Raw genomic sequence first — 14,155 nt, 5'->3', positions numbered from 1 at the left:
GAGAGGCCTGACCGATGTTCTTTTTCCATGCTCACATTTCGTTACTCTGCTATGCAACTGTGAAACCTCCACGAGAGATCGAGTCGGCCTAACATTGATATGTACTAGTTCATTGAATGAGAAGCAGTAGTCGACATCACCCATGGTGTCAAACCCTCTTACACATACGTATAATAAAACTAACCACCGTATGCAGAAATGCATCTTAACTTGAAGCTTATGCTTGACTTGATATAAATGACGCCTATCGTGAACGCGCCGAAGGAAATGCAATGAGTGTCTTGGGCACGTTCACACCAGACGTCATTTAAAGTTCGTCAAGGATGGGTTTCAAGTTAAGTTGCATTCCTTAATACGGGGGTAAGACACGTCCACGAAAACGAACGTTTAATGCTGCTCTTAATAGGAGTGCAAATGAGACAGAGCGCAAATGACTCAATTCTTGCAAGAACATAATTTTAACAAATGAAAAGCGCAAACTCAAACAATGGACGAAGGCGAGAAACACACAGTACTGTTAATTGTTCTTCACACATTCCCTTGCAGTAGAGTGAAGCCGTCAAAAAATGTTTCGGGAAGTTGCACCGGCAAGTACTATTTTATTTACTGTAAACGCGCAAAAGTGTGTATAGTCTGTCCATTTTTGTGATACCGGCTTAACATTTTTGCGCTACCTCTATAGGTAAAGCCAGTTTACTGAAGCTACAGTTCACATAGATTCAATTCAAATAATGTTTTTAATATTTTGCAGATGAGAAATACGAATATATATGGCGTGCCTTCTCAAAAAGCCGTTTCAGACTATTTGACGGGCCGAGGCAAGCTTAATATTGCGGCAGTGTCTATGTCTAGTCGTCATAGTGATAACATATAGCCACTACTCAGCACATAACATAATGCTATAAAGAAGTTCTGTATATACACGTATCAAAGCATACAGGAATATATACATGTATTTTAAATGCAATAATTTACACACAAGCACACAAGTACACAAGACACACGAATAGAGATCAGAAATACAAAAGTTCTTCAAGAACCATAAAAGTTGTATTTGTGCAGCAACAAGCAGTCAACAATACTGTACATGTGCTTAAAACGTGAAATAGTACATATAAATTACTATTGCACATTTTATGTACTGATAACAAGCTAAGTACTGCTACAGCTAAGTACTGAATAATAGACCACAGACTAGACAGACCGTCACAAACAAAAATTTCATGGAGAGTAAATGATCGTAAATTTTCCATATGAATTTTCACTGGGCAGCAAGTAAAGGTAATAGGAACTTTTTGCTGGTCAAAACAAGACAGAAAATAAAAGAGCTGTTAACGTTCTACCAGTTTCCTTATTTAATTCGATTGGCATTCTTTGAAAACTTCACACACTTTTCGGTATGATGTTCGTTTCTAACCTCTTTCACGCCAATTTGGGCCCCTATAGAAGAATGGGACCAGAATGGGACCAGCGCGTGCATATGTGCCCCTATAGGTTTGCACCCCAATAGACAATTTGGAAATAGCCAACTTATGTCACCGGATATGTACCACTGGGCTTGTGGCGCTGGATATGTGAACGCTCTTGGACAATCCTCCAGAATAGATATGTACCACTTGGTAGATGCCCGGATAGACAAGCAGAACGAGAGGTAAGAAGGCAAGAAGTCGGCAACAGCAAATTGAAGAAGTTAACTACAGATAAGTGAAAAAGTCGGCATCAAAAACAGCAGAGTGGGGATAAAGAAGTGAAGTGAACAGAATGGGACCAGCGCGTTCATAGAAGAGCGTTGAGCTATACAAAGCAGTTAAGATTATGTCGGTAACAAAAAGAAGTCGGCTACACGGAAATGACGCATATGGCAATATGGTGGTGTCGCTACATTGCGTCAATGATAATTGCATTAATGTCGACATTCATCGTGAAATGGGTTCTACCGCAATTTTCTTAATGAAATCAATCAATCCAACTGGCGAATCATTCACAGCAATGTTATTTCCTCAAGTTCCTCAAATTCAGGGGGTAAATTGACGATTCTTTTTACCTGATTATCACTTTGAAGTTCGCGCAGCAGAGGTTGAACACAGGACCTTAATACCTGGCGTAACATAGTATGTCCTGTGGGGATGCTTAAGCTTTTATATTCCTTACTGGACGAACTGCGTACAACCTGCGTACGAATAGGGTAAAAACTTTTGGCAGATTAATAAAAAAAGAAGAAGAAAACTCTTTCTCGTATAAGTTCCTTAACCCAATGAGTGACAAGTGAGCTGAAACTTGCGCCATTCTCATAGATTCTCCACATCTACAAGGATTATGTCTGTCCCTCTATTTCCCTTCAACCTTGCGCATCACACGAGAATGAGTTTTCTTTGCTGCAAGATCAGCTAAACGCGCAATAACATCAGCGGCAAAAGGCCGTTTTTCTAGCTTGCGCTAAAAAGCTGTTCCAGGTGTGCTGAACGTTCCATACAGCTTTATATTAAACACGATGTTCACTGTGACAGCCATCTGACGAGTAAGGTGTAAAGCTTCTGACTGAAGGTCGGGATTGAAGTTTTGCACTGCAATTTAGGCTTCTTCAGAGGCATCCACGTACATCTACGACAATAAATTCTGCCCCTTGCGCCATTCTCTATTGGTAGACGGCATTAACGACACTCAGGCCAACGGCGTCATATCAACAACCACAACAACTGTATAGCAACAGTAGAAAGAAGACAGATACAGCAGACGCCAAACTGGACACTTTCGCTCGCACCATGTGCCTCGCTATAGCCTTGGCTAAAGTAGCGTTGAACAACTGACAAATCGACGCGTGGCAGCAATTTCGGGAGCCTCCCAGTGAACATCAATCTCGGAAAAAAGCTGCGCGCGAGTTTCCCGGACAACAAAAGTCATTTTCTGCGGGTATATTTTTCCTCCCTCACTGTCAAGAAATCCAGCAACTCCACGCGCCGAGGGTTGTCCTGCTCAGTCGTATATAATTTCCCACCGATTCCCGACTTATCGATGGGAACAGCGCGCGGCTGCCGATGTGCTCGACGCTGTCTCTTCGACGCTGTATGGAATTATCGATTCACTAAGCATTTCGCCGTCTCCCTCTCGCGTCGTGGGTTGCCGAGCGCGCAGAATACTCGGGCTGTGTTTATGCACCGCCTTCGCTTCGGCGAAGCTCATTTTTGCAAAAGCTTGCTCGAAGTGGATTCTTTTTTCTTTTTTTCGTTTGCCGCTGTTCGCATCAGGCAAACAGAGGGAGAGCTCTCGCGAACGACTTCTTCGCGTCGGCGCCTTCTGATATGCCTCACTGTGGTCGGCTTCGCCATGCATCAGCAGCCCCGAAGACACGCGTATTACCCAGGGAGAGATTTCGCGCTTGCCGTCAATGCACAATCTTTGTTTTCTCCTCGCCGTGCAGATTTAAGCATTGGAATTGGTTCTTGCCCTCCTTTGCTCGTTCCATGAAACTTTGAGCGGCGTACTTCGCGTGTGGGACCTTCAGCTTGTACAGGCTGTAGTATGCGCAGGGACGTCTCGTTGCAGATATCTACAAGAAGCTTAACTTGTAGTTTCACATGACTTATTGTAGCAAGTTCGCCTGACTCGTCAACAACATTGTTTGGTGCTTTCGCTATCAGGCGCTGTACGATAACAGTTATCGCAATTTTGTTTTAGAAATTTGTGTAGGCTATGGGGTACGTGAAACGTCTTGTGCGCGCTGCTCAGTATGTATGGCAACTATAGGGTACAGAAATGACCTAACCGAATACACAAGTAACATTTATTCGCGCATTACACAACGTGTACGCCTAATTTATGATACAACTAGTGGGGGTCCCGCGGCCTAATCTTTAAATGGTGCTCACTCCCTATTCTTAATTGTCTAGCCGTGGTCAAAGCTGGGGGGCGGGACCCCTCTGTCTAGCTGCCCGAGTCTCTTCACGCCAGTTCTAGACCCTACGTGTCGAGGGCGCCTCGTGATAAGCACAGGTACCATGGAATATACCTATGCTATGTGGCAGAGGGAGCTCTTTCAAACGCGACCACTCCCGCTCGGATCGACAAACGTACTGCCAAACTACGCCTATAGATGCGAACGCTGAGCGAGAAGCTAAGTTTATCTCCGATTGCATCGTTCGTGGCTCGACAACGTCACCATCTGTGCACGCGACAAATGCACAATCGTGCAACGGCTTCTTTCCTCTACACAGCGATATCAAAGTAAGGCACGTGGGTAGTCATACAGTTGCAAAGATATGAGCGATATTAGTGTTACACGTTCTCGTTACATTTCATCGCATGTAGTAAGCGACCCGCTATGCTGATCAAAATTAAATACGTTTCACGTCAAAAATAGAACAGAAATCGATCAGGTTAACACCCTAAATTAAGACAGCCTGTAGGTGCTAAAACTAACCTGTGCAAGACCACCCAATCTGAAAATTCCCTTCATTTAACGTATCTCGATCTGTTAGCACAGACACATATATTCAGCTACTTGGAATGTATGCCGCAGTTTATAATTGCCTTTTGCACATTCTGGCTACAAGCTGCAGCCTGGTGCATCTTCGCCTAAACCAATGGTCACTTGCCCACCGCAACCAATTCTATATCGGGTTGCATTTCTACGGGGAGAGCATGATTGAGTTTAGCAGAGCCCAAGAAATCGCTCTTTTTGATAGCAGTTGGTTTCGTAATGGTGCGCGGGATTAAACTGATTGCAACGACCTTTTGCAAACTTAGGCTGTTCATGTTTTTACACAACCGATTAAATTGCTTCCAAACGTCGTCCCCATCGTTTATTTGTTTTTCAATAAAAATAGTGTTTTCTAGGCACCAGTTCGGCAGGGCAGCGTGTATATTCAATATTGCCAAATAAATCCCTAGTTGATTTCATCATCAAATCGATCGAGAACACCAGCATGGCATACCGAATACTCATCTTGCAGGAAACTAAAAACAACTGCCTCTTGCAGAACATCCGCGCTGTCATAAACGTTTTCAGTCTTTAAGGGGAAATGTACCTGAAAAACGTAACCTTCTTATTAAGAAATCTAGGATTAAACAGCTTAAGGCAAAGAGTTCTTTATTTTTACGTGGCTTTATGCAAAGTTCTTTATTTGGCAGATGATGACTTACATAACGCTTTCAATGCGCTCCGTTCTTTCACGTGCGAAATTTTTCCTTGAATATTCCGTAAGCAATTTTATCCTATAAATACCAAAAAAGCGGCTGCAATAAGTTAATGTAGCTTTAATACTTCTGGAGAACTGATCACACCATGTGCTTGCGCATCAGACTGGTGCTGCGAGAAATTTTATTTTTAGAGAGATTTATCATGAATACGAGGATATCGCAAAATAAGATAAATGCAGCGTAATAACTTCTAAGGCACACTTTCATCAAGATCCTACAATGAAAAGTAAGCAGATGACAGACATATTGCCTGAAAACCAATCAACATAGACAACGATTAAATAAATCGCAGCGGTCTCCGGTCCCCCAAAGCGAGAAACAGTGACAGCGATTGCTAGCGAAACATTATGCGCAGTAAGAATCGGTCACAGTTTTGCGCAGTATAACTTACTACTAAACGTTCGCAGTGGTAGTCAAAGAACCAACACATCAGTGTCGGGCGGAAATCAGTCTGTGTATGTCTGTATCCAGTTCTCCAATAAGAGGGTACTTTAGTCCCGTACGGACCAGGGCCCGGATCCAGCTCGATTATTAAAGCCTGTACCCGGGCCGTAACCACGTACGTGTTTCTGAGATCACCCAGAGCTTGCAGAGGAGTGCATGGGCGAAGCGTATATATACTACACAATGCAATGGTCACAGGTCTATACTTCGGCAACCTGCTACTTAAAATTGGCTGCACTAATCCAGGCGAGTCTATAGATATGCTGTCAGGTGCCTGCAGTGTCAACGGGCTTGGCGCTCAAGTTGTAATGAATTCGCGGCTTCTCATACAAATACAACTGCTTTAAATGCCTCTTGTGAAGCGTCCCAGTTAAAATTTAACTTTTCATGACTAAAACGTATTGCGCCTTCCATCCTCGATTTTTCTGTAAATTTTGTTTAATGAACTGTGCTATGTAGTCTACGCAGTTATGGTTGTCAAGTCTCTCGTGTAAATTGCAATACATCTGACTCGGGGAATTTTCATTATAGGTGCGGCACGCCGCGGCACATCGAGTGTTTGATCTGCCATGCTGTGAGTATCCACAACTATAATCTCAAGTATAATTGTCTTGACTGGCAAAGACTGGCTGTGAACTGGATGGTTTAAAAGTAAGTGTAGATCTATGATGCAGACATCAAAGGAGAGCAACTGAAAAGATTGCTAAAAGCAGGTTATGCTTAATAACTCGTTACGTTCCCTAAGCTGGGTATGTACTGCAAAAGGACACAGCATTTAGCATTAAGCAAAGCACAAGTTCTTTTCTTTTTTTTCCTTTTTTTTTTGTCCTAGCTACAGGAAAATTTTAGTTGAGTGGTGGCTTTCTCTATACCGCTTGAGTGCCCAGGTTGCTTTCCTTTGTGAAAAAAAAATTATGCAGTTATGTACATAATTAACGGCGTTGCCTTAATTAGCAATATTATGCAGTTGATCGAGTTGATTGAACATGGTGCAGTCTCTAGCGCGAAGACTTAATTATCTTGCCTATTTGGTTGTCTCGTCTTTGCGTTGGAAACAGCACTACGGTGCCTTAATTAGCATTTAAATTATTCATCCTAGATGTGTAATGCATTCGAGCAATTGGAAGCTCGTCCTCTGCGTCTTCTAGCAGGACAATAAAATTATTTTAAAAATGGAATTATTTCGGGAACTACGCGAGAACCTTGTCACCTTCGCAGGTTCGTTGAAGTTGGACTGCAAAAAAGAGCGCCCATAGGAATCTCGCTGCCCCCGCCTTTTATCACGTTGACACCGTCACCAAGAGCACAGCCCCGTTAGCCGCTGCCTTGCCTTTCACTTTTGCTATATTTTTGCTATCGGTGGCAGCGTATCGTCTTGATGGTGGTGCCGCGCCAAATGCACACCATCATTCCATCGTGCACCACTTCTGTACGCCGCAGCAAGCCATTCGGCTGTACCGCTACCGGCATGAAAATGTTAGGCTTCCTGCCTTCGAAGGAACACAAAAATCGAAGAAGGTGAAGAAGAACAGAAGCAGGCCTGCCGCAAGGCACCGGTTCACCGATCCGGGGCAGTTCTGACGGTGGCAGCTCATGAAAAGCGGAAGCGGTGATCAACGTCTTAGACGGTCCTTTTACCAGTCAGCTCCGATCTCAGCAAGCCTTTGAAAGCGACATAATTATTCTTGCAGCTCCAGACAAGAGCTCATTAGATAATATCGAGGACGGGATTCCAACTGCGCGAATGCATTTTTCATCTAAGGTCAATAATGTTCTTTTTTTTAAGTTATGGCAACACGTTTATTTACGTATACGTAATCACACAAATTACTCCTTATCTAGAGGCTGCCAATCTGGACACTCTAACGGTAAACATAAGCAGGTCATTATTTATATTAACCTAACTTAAATGATTCTGTGCGGCTGAAACAAACATCGTGGTTATCAAACATAGAACACCTTTTATGCGCGAGGTTTAACTCCGAACAAACACGCAGGTTGAAGTGATCACTGCTGTATGCTGTCAAATTATAAATTCGTGCTGCGTGTCTCCCCGAGTTCTCGCAACAACGTAACAACAATTTAAATCCTTGTGGTCGCTTTCACAACTTCGTGTTATCGCATGTCGTGTTATTCCTGCTCAAGTGTTTCTTTTATCGTTTCGTGTTGTTACGCCAAGCTCCCGCGCATGCAAAGCGCTTCGTCGCCCGCGTTGAAGGCGCTTGCAGAAAAAGCTGACGTGAAAAGCACGCTTGCCAAATATTTCACACAGTAACCTTACTGGGTACAAGTATCCATGCGCATCGTATTCTGATAGCGTCGTTTGTCGACTTTTGAACGAAGGCCCATTGATCTTGCTTTAGTTTAACTACCTGTCTGTCTATAGTTCTCATAGCGCCTGATTTTCAACGCTGAAAGGCAAGCTAACTACTAGCTTAAGTTGTAATGCTATATGACGTCACAAATTTTCTAAATATGGACAAAAATATGGAAACACGCACAGAAAGAACACGCACTAACTTCAGCTCGTGTTTTAGCGTATTACAACAGGAAGGGCCGGGCCGAGCAATAAAAGGAGGGGGGAGGGGCTCGCAGTTATTTACCACAAGAAAGTTTAAGGACAGCCCTACATAGATGCATAGATAACAAGCTGCCAGTGCAAATATGATGAGTGAAATCGAAGCATCGCTTTCGAAATGGTGAGTTCACAGCACAGGCCAAAGGAGTTGACATGAAAGACTCTTTTGAGCTTTTGCTCTGTGAAAGTGAACCGGTTCTATATCCATGGTAGCTTGCAACAATGGATACGCAAAACATACGAGAACGAAGAAACGGTTAAAACGTAGACAGAGTGTACACTCCGTTAGATCCGCAATTTCAACTTGCCCCTGCAGATAAGTACCTTTTAAGCTACGGTTCTATACTCGAACGAGAAGAAAGGGAACCGAGGGGCCCGATTTTTATTAATCATATCATAAGAAGCCAACAAACAATGACACCAAGGACAACATAGGGGAAATTACTTGTACTTACTAATTGAATTAAAGAAATCATAAACTAATGGAAATGGATGAAAAAACAACTGTCCGCAGGTGGGAAACGAACCCACGTCTTCGTATTACGCGTGCGATGCTGTCACCATTGAGCTACCGCGGAGCCGTTTTCCCATCCACTTTCTGGGGTATTTATGTTTTACAACTATAACTAACCCTGGGAGTGTTAGCCAGTGCCACCACTCACAAACCATAGGGTGGATGTGGAACATCCTTTTTGCCGCAGGCGTCACGAGCACGTGATCATTTTGGGTGACGGTTCTATACTCGAGGTTGACATGAATAAACATGCCCCCATTGACGCCAGCGAAAACTTTCTATAGTTGTTAATTTCCAAAAACGTTTATTCGCCGTTAAAACCGCATTATTACGTATACAGCACTGGGGTTTCACTGTATTCTTGGTGGTCTAGCAGGAAGGAAAGTGGATGATTTTGCGACTGCCGGCTGTGCTCGGGCGGTCATACTGGGCGATGAAGGCAATGTCCTCTCGCAGTGCCCAGTACTGTCCGAGACGCGGCGTACGCCGATGTTCACAAAGCAGCGCCTCGGGCAGTCCTGAGCAGTGGGGGACGACCAATCAAAGAAACCTAAAGCAGACATCCTCCGAGCCCCGCTCCGAGTGGGGCTTGCGTCAAACAGCAGCGGTGACCGAGCAAGGCATCCAGGAACCGCAACCGACCGCGAGAGAAGTGTGAGCGGCACTTTGTCTCGTAGTACAATTCTTCGCATATGTAGGCAGTGCCACCCAGGGTTGGGTGCGCATTTTGACAGTCGAGTGTCGCATGTAAGGCGCAGGCTTCCCAGTAAAAGCAGAGTCTACCATAACTAAACATTGCCAGCAAATAAATGTTTAATTAGATGGAATTTCCGGGCGCGTCTCGCACTTTGCGCTGCGAATATTTCAATCCAGTTTCGTTAATATCCCGCCGATATCAGATGAATAGGCGCCGGCTGTATTTTACCTATTGCTTGCGCTCGTAAGACTATCAAGTTGTAGGTGCTGATAGATTTAGGCCGGTTTAAGTAAAACTTAGCCCCATAATGTTTGTGAGAGAGAAGTGGTGAGCAAATTCTAAGCGTCTGGAGATGTAGGCAAAAGAGCCGTCTGTTCCATTACATGTTGCTACGCTTGGCGACGGCGGGTTTTGCAATAAAATTTGTTTCGGAAGTAGTAATTATCCTATTACGTTTAGGAAAGTTGCTAAACAGTGGGAACTATAGCTCCTTTTGGTTATGGCAGCAAACGACTGACTTTCATCGAGATAAAGTCACCTCAGCACTCGCACTCATCCTAGCAGATAACTCTTCTGGGGTGTTAAGCACTAGCGGGCAAGATTCACGGCGAAGGGATAAAGCCACCGGTGGCACAGAAAAAAAAAAAAAAAAAAAGCAGGGACCTGGAAGGCGGAGCCAATTATTCGTAATCTCGCTTGAATAATGGTGGGAGGAAAGGGTGCAAGGCAAACTGCAACGAACATAAAGAAAATGTAAGAGCAAGTTTAGACAAGAGAAGAAAAGCCAGGAAAAAGAAAAGTCGCAAGAAGAGACGGGGGCAGAAACAGGAGGGGAAGGCGGAGAGGTGTGGGAAGAAGGGAGAAATAAAGGTGGGGGGGTGAGTCGGGGAACCAAGGGAAGGAGGGAACGCGCGGAAGATGAAAAAAAATTGCGGAGCATCCTGATTGGCTGCCGAGCGAAACAACCCGCTGTTAATGAGGCCGCGTCTTGGCGTGCAGCTTTTTTGCTTCGGGCACTTTCTCTCGCCCCCTCCCTTCGCGACTCTCGGTCGGCTGGGCTGCCCTCCCCCCTTTGTACATATATACCTCCCCATTTCTTCAGGACATTTCGCCCGAGAAATTTATCGATCGCGCCGCCGCGCGCACAGCGTGCAAGCCGGGGGGGACCCTGCGGGGAGAGTGCGGCTCTTGCGCTCGCCATCACGTCGCTCGCTGGCAGCCGCCGGCGAGGAGGAGGAGGGCGCTGGCCTCCTCCGCTTCCCCCCATATAACCCGAAGCACCGCTTTAATGGAAAGCAATTTCGGCGACTTCTTCTTGCTCCTCTCTTTTTGCAAATGGCGACAGCAGTCGCCCTCGCTCCTTGCTTTACTTACCTCCTCCTCGCCCTTTTCCTCTCGCTCGGCTTCGCTCGCCTCCTGCTCCTTAGCTGCGCTCTGACGCCCTCGGTTTTTCTAATTCCCTGCCTGCTTCTCGGCCTCGTGTCGTATCCTCGCCGAGGGAGGCGGCGGGAAGGAGGAGGAAAAGGCGGGCGAGACTTAATGGGGAGAAGAGGTGCCACTCTGAATGATTTTCGATCTCGCATGTAAGTGAGGAGATAGAGCGAGAAGAAGACTTACGAATCAAGGGATAGAAACGCATGATTTGGCACTGCGAGTCTCGAATATGCACGGTGTTATGTCATCGTGGAGTCAAAAATGCCTGTTGAGAAATTTCAAGGGTGTATTACCCGAGAAAAATAAGTTAGCCAAACCATGGATCTTTTAATGTATGACCAGTCGCTGCATCACTACAAGATGCAGTCTGTAGGCGCGAATTCAAGGGTCTTGACTCTCACTGAAAGCATGCCGTAATTAAAATCAGTGAACTGATGCGAAGAGAAAGTAAAAAAAAGAAAAGAGGGGGGGGGGGGGAAGGGACTTGTTTCATTGTAAAGTGTTGTTAGGCTGTAGAAAGGTAAGAAAAGAAGCTCTATCTGTAGCAACATCGATCGAATGAGACGATACTAGATGTTCAATGCCTAACCAAAGTCACCAAATTAGTTCATCGAATATGCAGCGCTGGACATAATAACCAGAATTGTTTCTGGATGTAATTCGAGCATACTAATTATCTTGTTGAGTGGACAATTTGTTCGAGCGATCTTGTTCACAGTAAGAGCACATGTGTAATTTCTAACTTGACGTTCGAAAAGTCGCCCCTTGTGATTGCATATACAGAGGCAGCCGTTATTTGTCGTGGAACAAATTACACATAAGAACAGACAAGCACACCGTCGTGCCTTCTGCTTCAGTAAATGAAGGGCGACTTTCGATGACCAACTCGTGCAGCTGAAGAATTTCTTGACATACAACCGCATGGTTTAAAATAAAAAGGCAATAATAGTATTCAGTTACAAAAACAAACACAAGGGCACGTGCTGCCTGGAAGCAAGATGAACAAGCACAGGTGCAACACGCAAGGGTTCTGAACTTTCATGGCATGAACTACTGGCGTGTGCGTAAAATAGACAGATGGCCTTGGTCGATTGCACTTCAGCCCAGAGTCTTAAATTTGCCGAACAAGTAGTTTTAGTTTTAAGCCGCGACGGTTACTTAACTGCTGTGGGGATGAACGAGAGCTATCCTGCATTTCTCGCTACTATATAAGGAAGTCAGGCGGTGTATCTTATAGAGAGAGCCGCGGGAATAAACGAGTTACACATTCAAATGTGCTATTTACGGATAGAGCAGTATATTCCAAGGGCCAACAAGTTCACCTGAATATATTGGAGATGGGCAAAACTAAATCCCAGCCAGCATTGCTACTGATAGCAATGAACTGGGTCATGAAATAACCAAGCGTTAAAGAAAGAAAATGGATCAGTAAATGTGTACGATGGAGCTTCCTGTTAACATTCCAAGTTTCCAACTAGTCTCGAACTAGAGAACGACGTCAAAACGCACTCCGCGAGCAAACGTGACGTGCTTGTGAAACGAATGCGTGCAGCAGCCGCCGACCGGAAGTGTCGCCGATAGACAACATCTCAATAGCGGCGGGAGTGCAGAGAGAGACACCTGTTATGCGTTCTCTCGCAGATTACAGCCAAAGGTACACAGAGTAGCGCGCCGGAAAGACAGGCGCGAGCTAGGCTTGGCGTGCTTAAAATTCAAATCGCGCCGCACTGGTCCGCGGCGTACGCACGCACTCCGCCACCTTCGCCGCGCAGAACGCTGCCAAGTGCTGGCGTATAGGTTGTTTGGTCAGGTGCTCGAACGCTGCGACAAAGAATGGCTACGGTGATCGATAGTGATGGATCGCAGCCAACTCGGTGCTAACGCGATACATCATGAAATCTCTCTCTCTCGCTCGGGGACGAAAACGGCAAAATAAATTGGGCCAGGTCCGTGCGATGGAGATGTGCGCGAGACGAGAGGAGGAACGGAAAGTGAGCTGGGAATCCACGAATTCTCCATCACTGCCACGTCGCAGTGCTCTTGAAGTCTGGGCGCGCCCGGCCTTTTTGAAATGCTAAAAAGTGTTTACACTGCGCCAGGCATCGCTAAGGCAACCCAAATCGGCCCATCGCTCACCGCAGTGGATGGGATCCCGTGCCAAGTACGAACGCGAGCGGAGGTTTTGGGAAGACGATTCCCCTTCGCGTGATCGCCGCTGCGTACGCGAAATGTCACCGCAAAAAAAGGAAGTAGACAAAGCACGAAGAATTATTTTTGTGAAAGAAAAAAAAAAGAGGGGTTACATCATCTAAATTCGAAAGCATCAGTCGCAAGCCGGCGTTTTTGACCCAGAAAAGAGGACCGTCCTTGTCGTACCTTTTGCCGTTACCGACACTGCAGAAGTTATTATAGGTTTACGCGATTGTCCCAAAATGGTGAGACGCCACAATATCGCGAGCTCTGTGCGGGTCAGTCGCTCTTGTTTCTATTTTTTTTTTTTTTACTTCCGCTGCATTACGCTCGGAAGCAAAAGACGGCAATTCAAGCAGAAAAAAAAAAAAAGACGCGGGTTTTAGACACAGGTTTGTTTTAGCTGTAATACGTAATTAAATACCATTGCGGGTGAGCTGCGCATTATCGAAAAGGGTTTTAGACACAGGTTTGTTTTAGCGGTAATACGTAATTAAAAACCATTGCGAGTGAGCTGCGCATTATCGAAAAGACAGGCAAAGGCCTTGTAAACAGACTCTGGAAGTTGCAGTGGCTAATTAGTGAGAACAAGAAGAGTAGTATACTTACGGTGCACTGTGAAAAAATCCCAGGCGAACAAACTACGTGGTGTCGCCTCGTGGCCGACAACTAACTCGACTAAACTAAACAGCCGCCTGCCTACCTTACCCTAAAAAAAGTAGGGCAGTTCCAGTTTTCTCTATAAAAAGCAGTTGGGCTCACAAATAAATAATGAAAATAGGACAAGGCAGGAGAATAAGGCACAAATAAGGCACAGCCAATGGGCTCAACATGAAAATGTACAAGGAAAGCGAAGGGAATGCCCGTGCGCGCAACAATTACGAAGCGAAAAAAAGAAAGCGACAGGGAACTACAAGGTTCAAAGAGCAATAAAAATAAAACCGGCGCGTGCCGAGCACGAGCGCTTGTAAATTTATAAACCCCTGCATAGCCTCGACCCTCTTTCCTATTCTGAGACCCCTTTTTACATCCGAGCCCTCTCGGCTATTTTGTGTTTCTTTAGCGGTGCACAAACATTCTGAACGAGAATGGCTACAACTAA

Source organism: Dermacentor silvarum, chromosome 1 (genome assembly GCF_013339745.2).
Source record: "Dermacentor silvarum isolate Dsil-2018 chromosome 1, BIME_Dsil_1.4, whole genome shotgun sequence".
Classification (NCBI taxonomy): Eukaryota; Metazoa; Arthropoda; class Arachnida; order Ixodida; family Ixodidae; genus Dermacentor; species Dermacentor silvarum.
Note: the sequence above shows the minus strand (reverse complement) of the source record.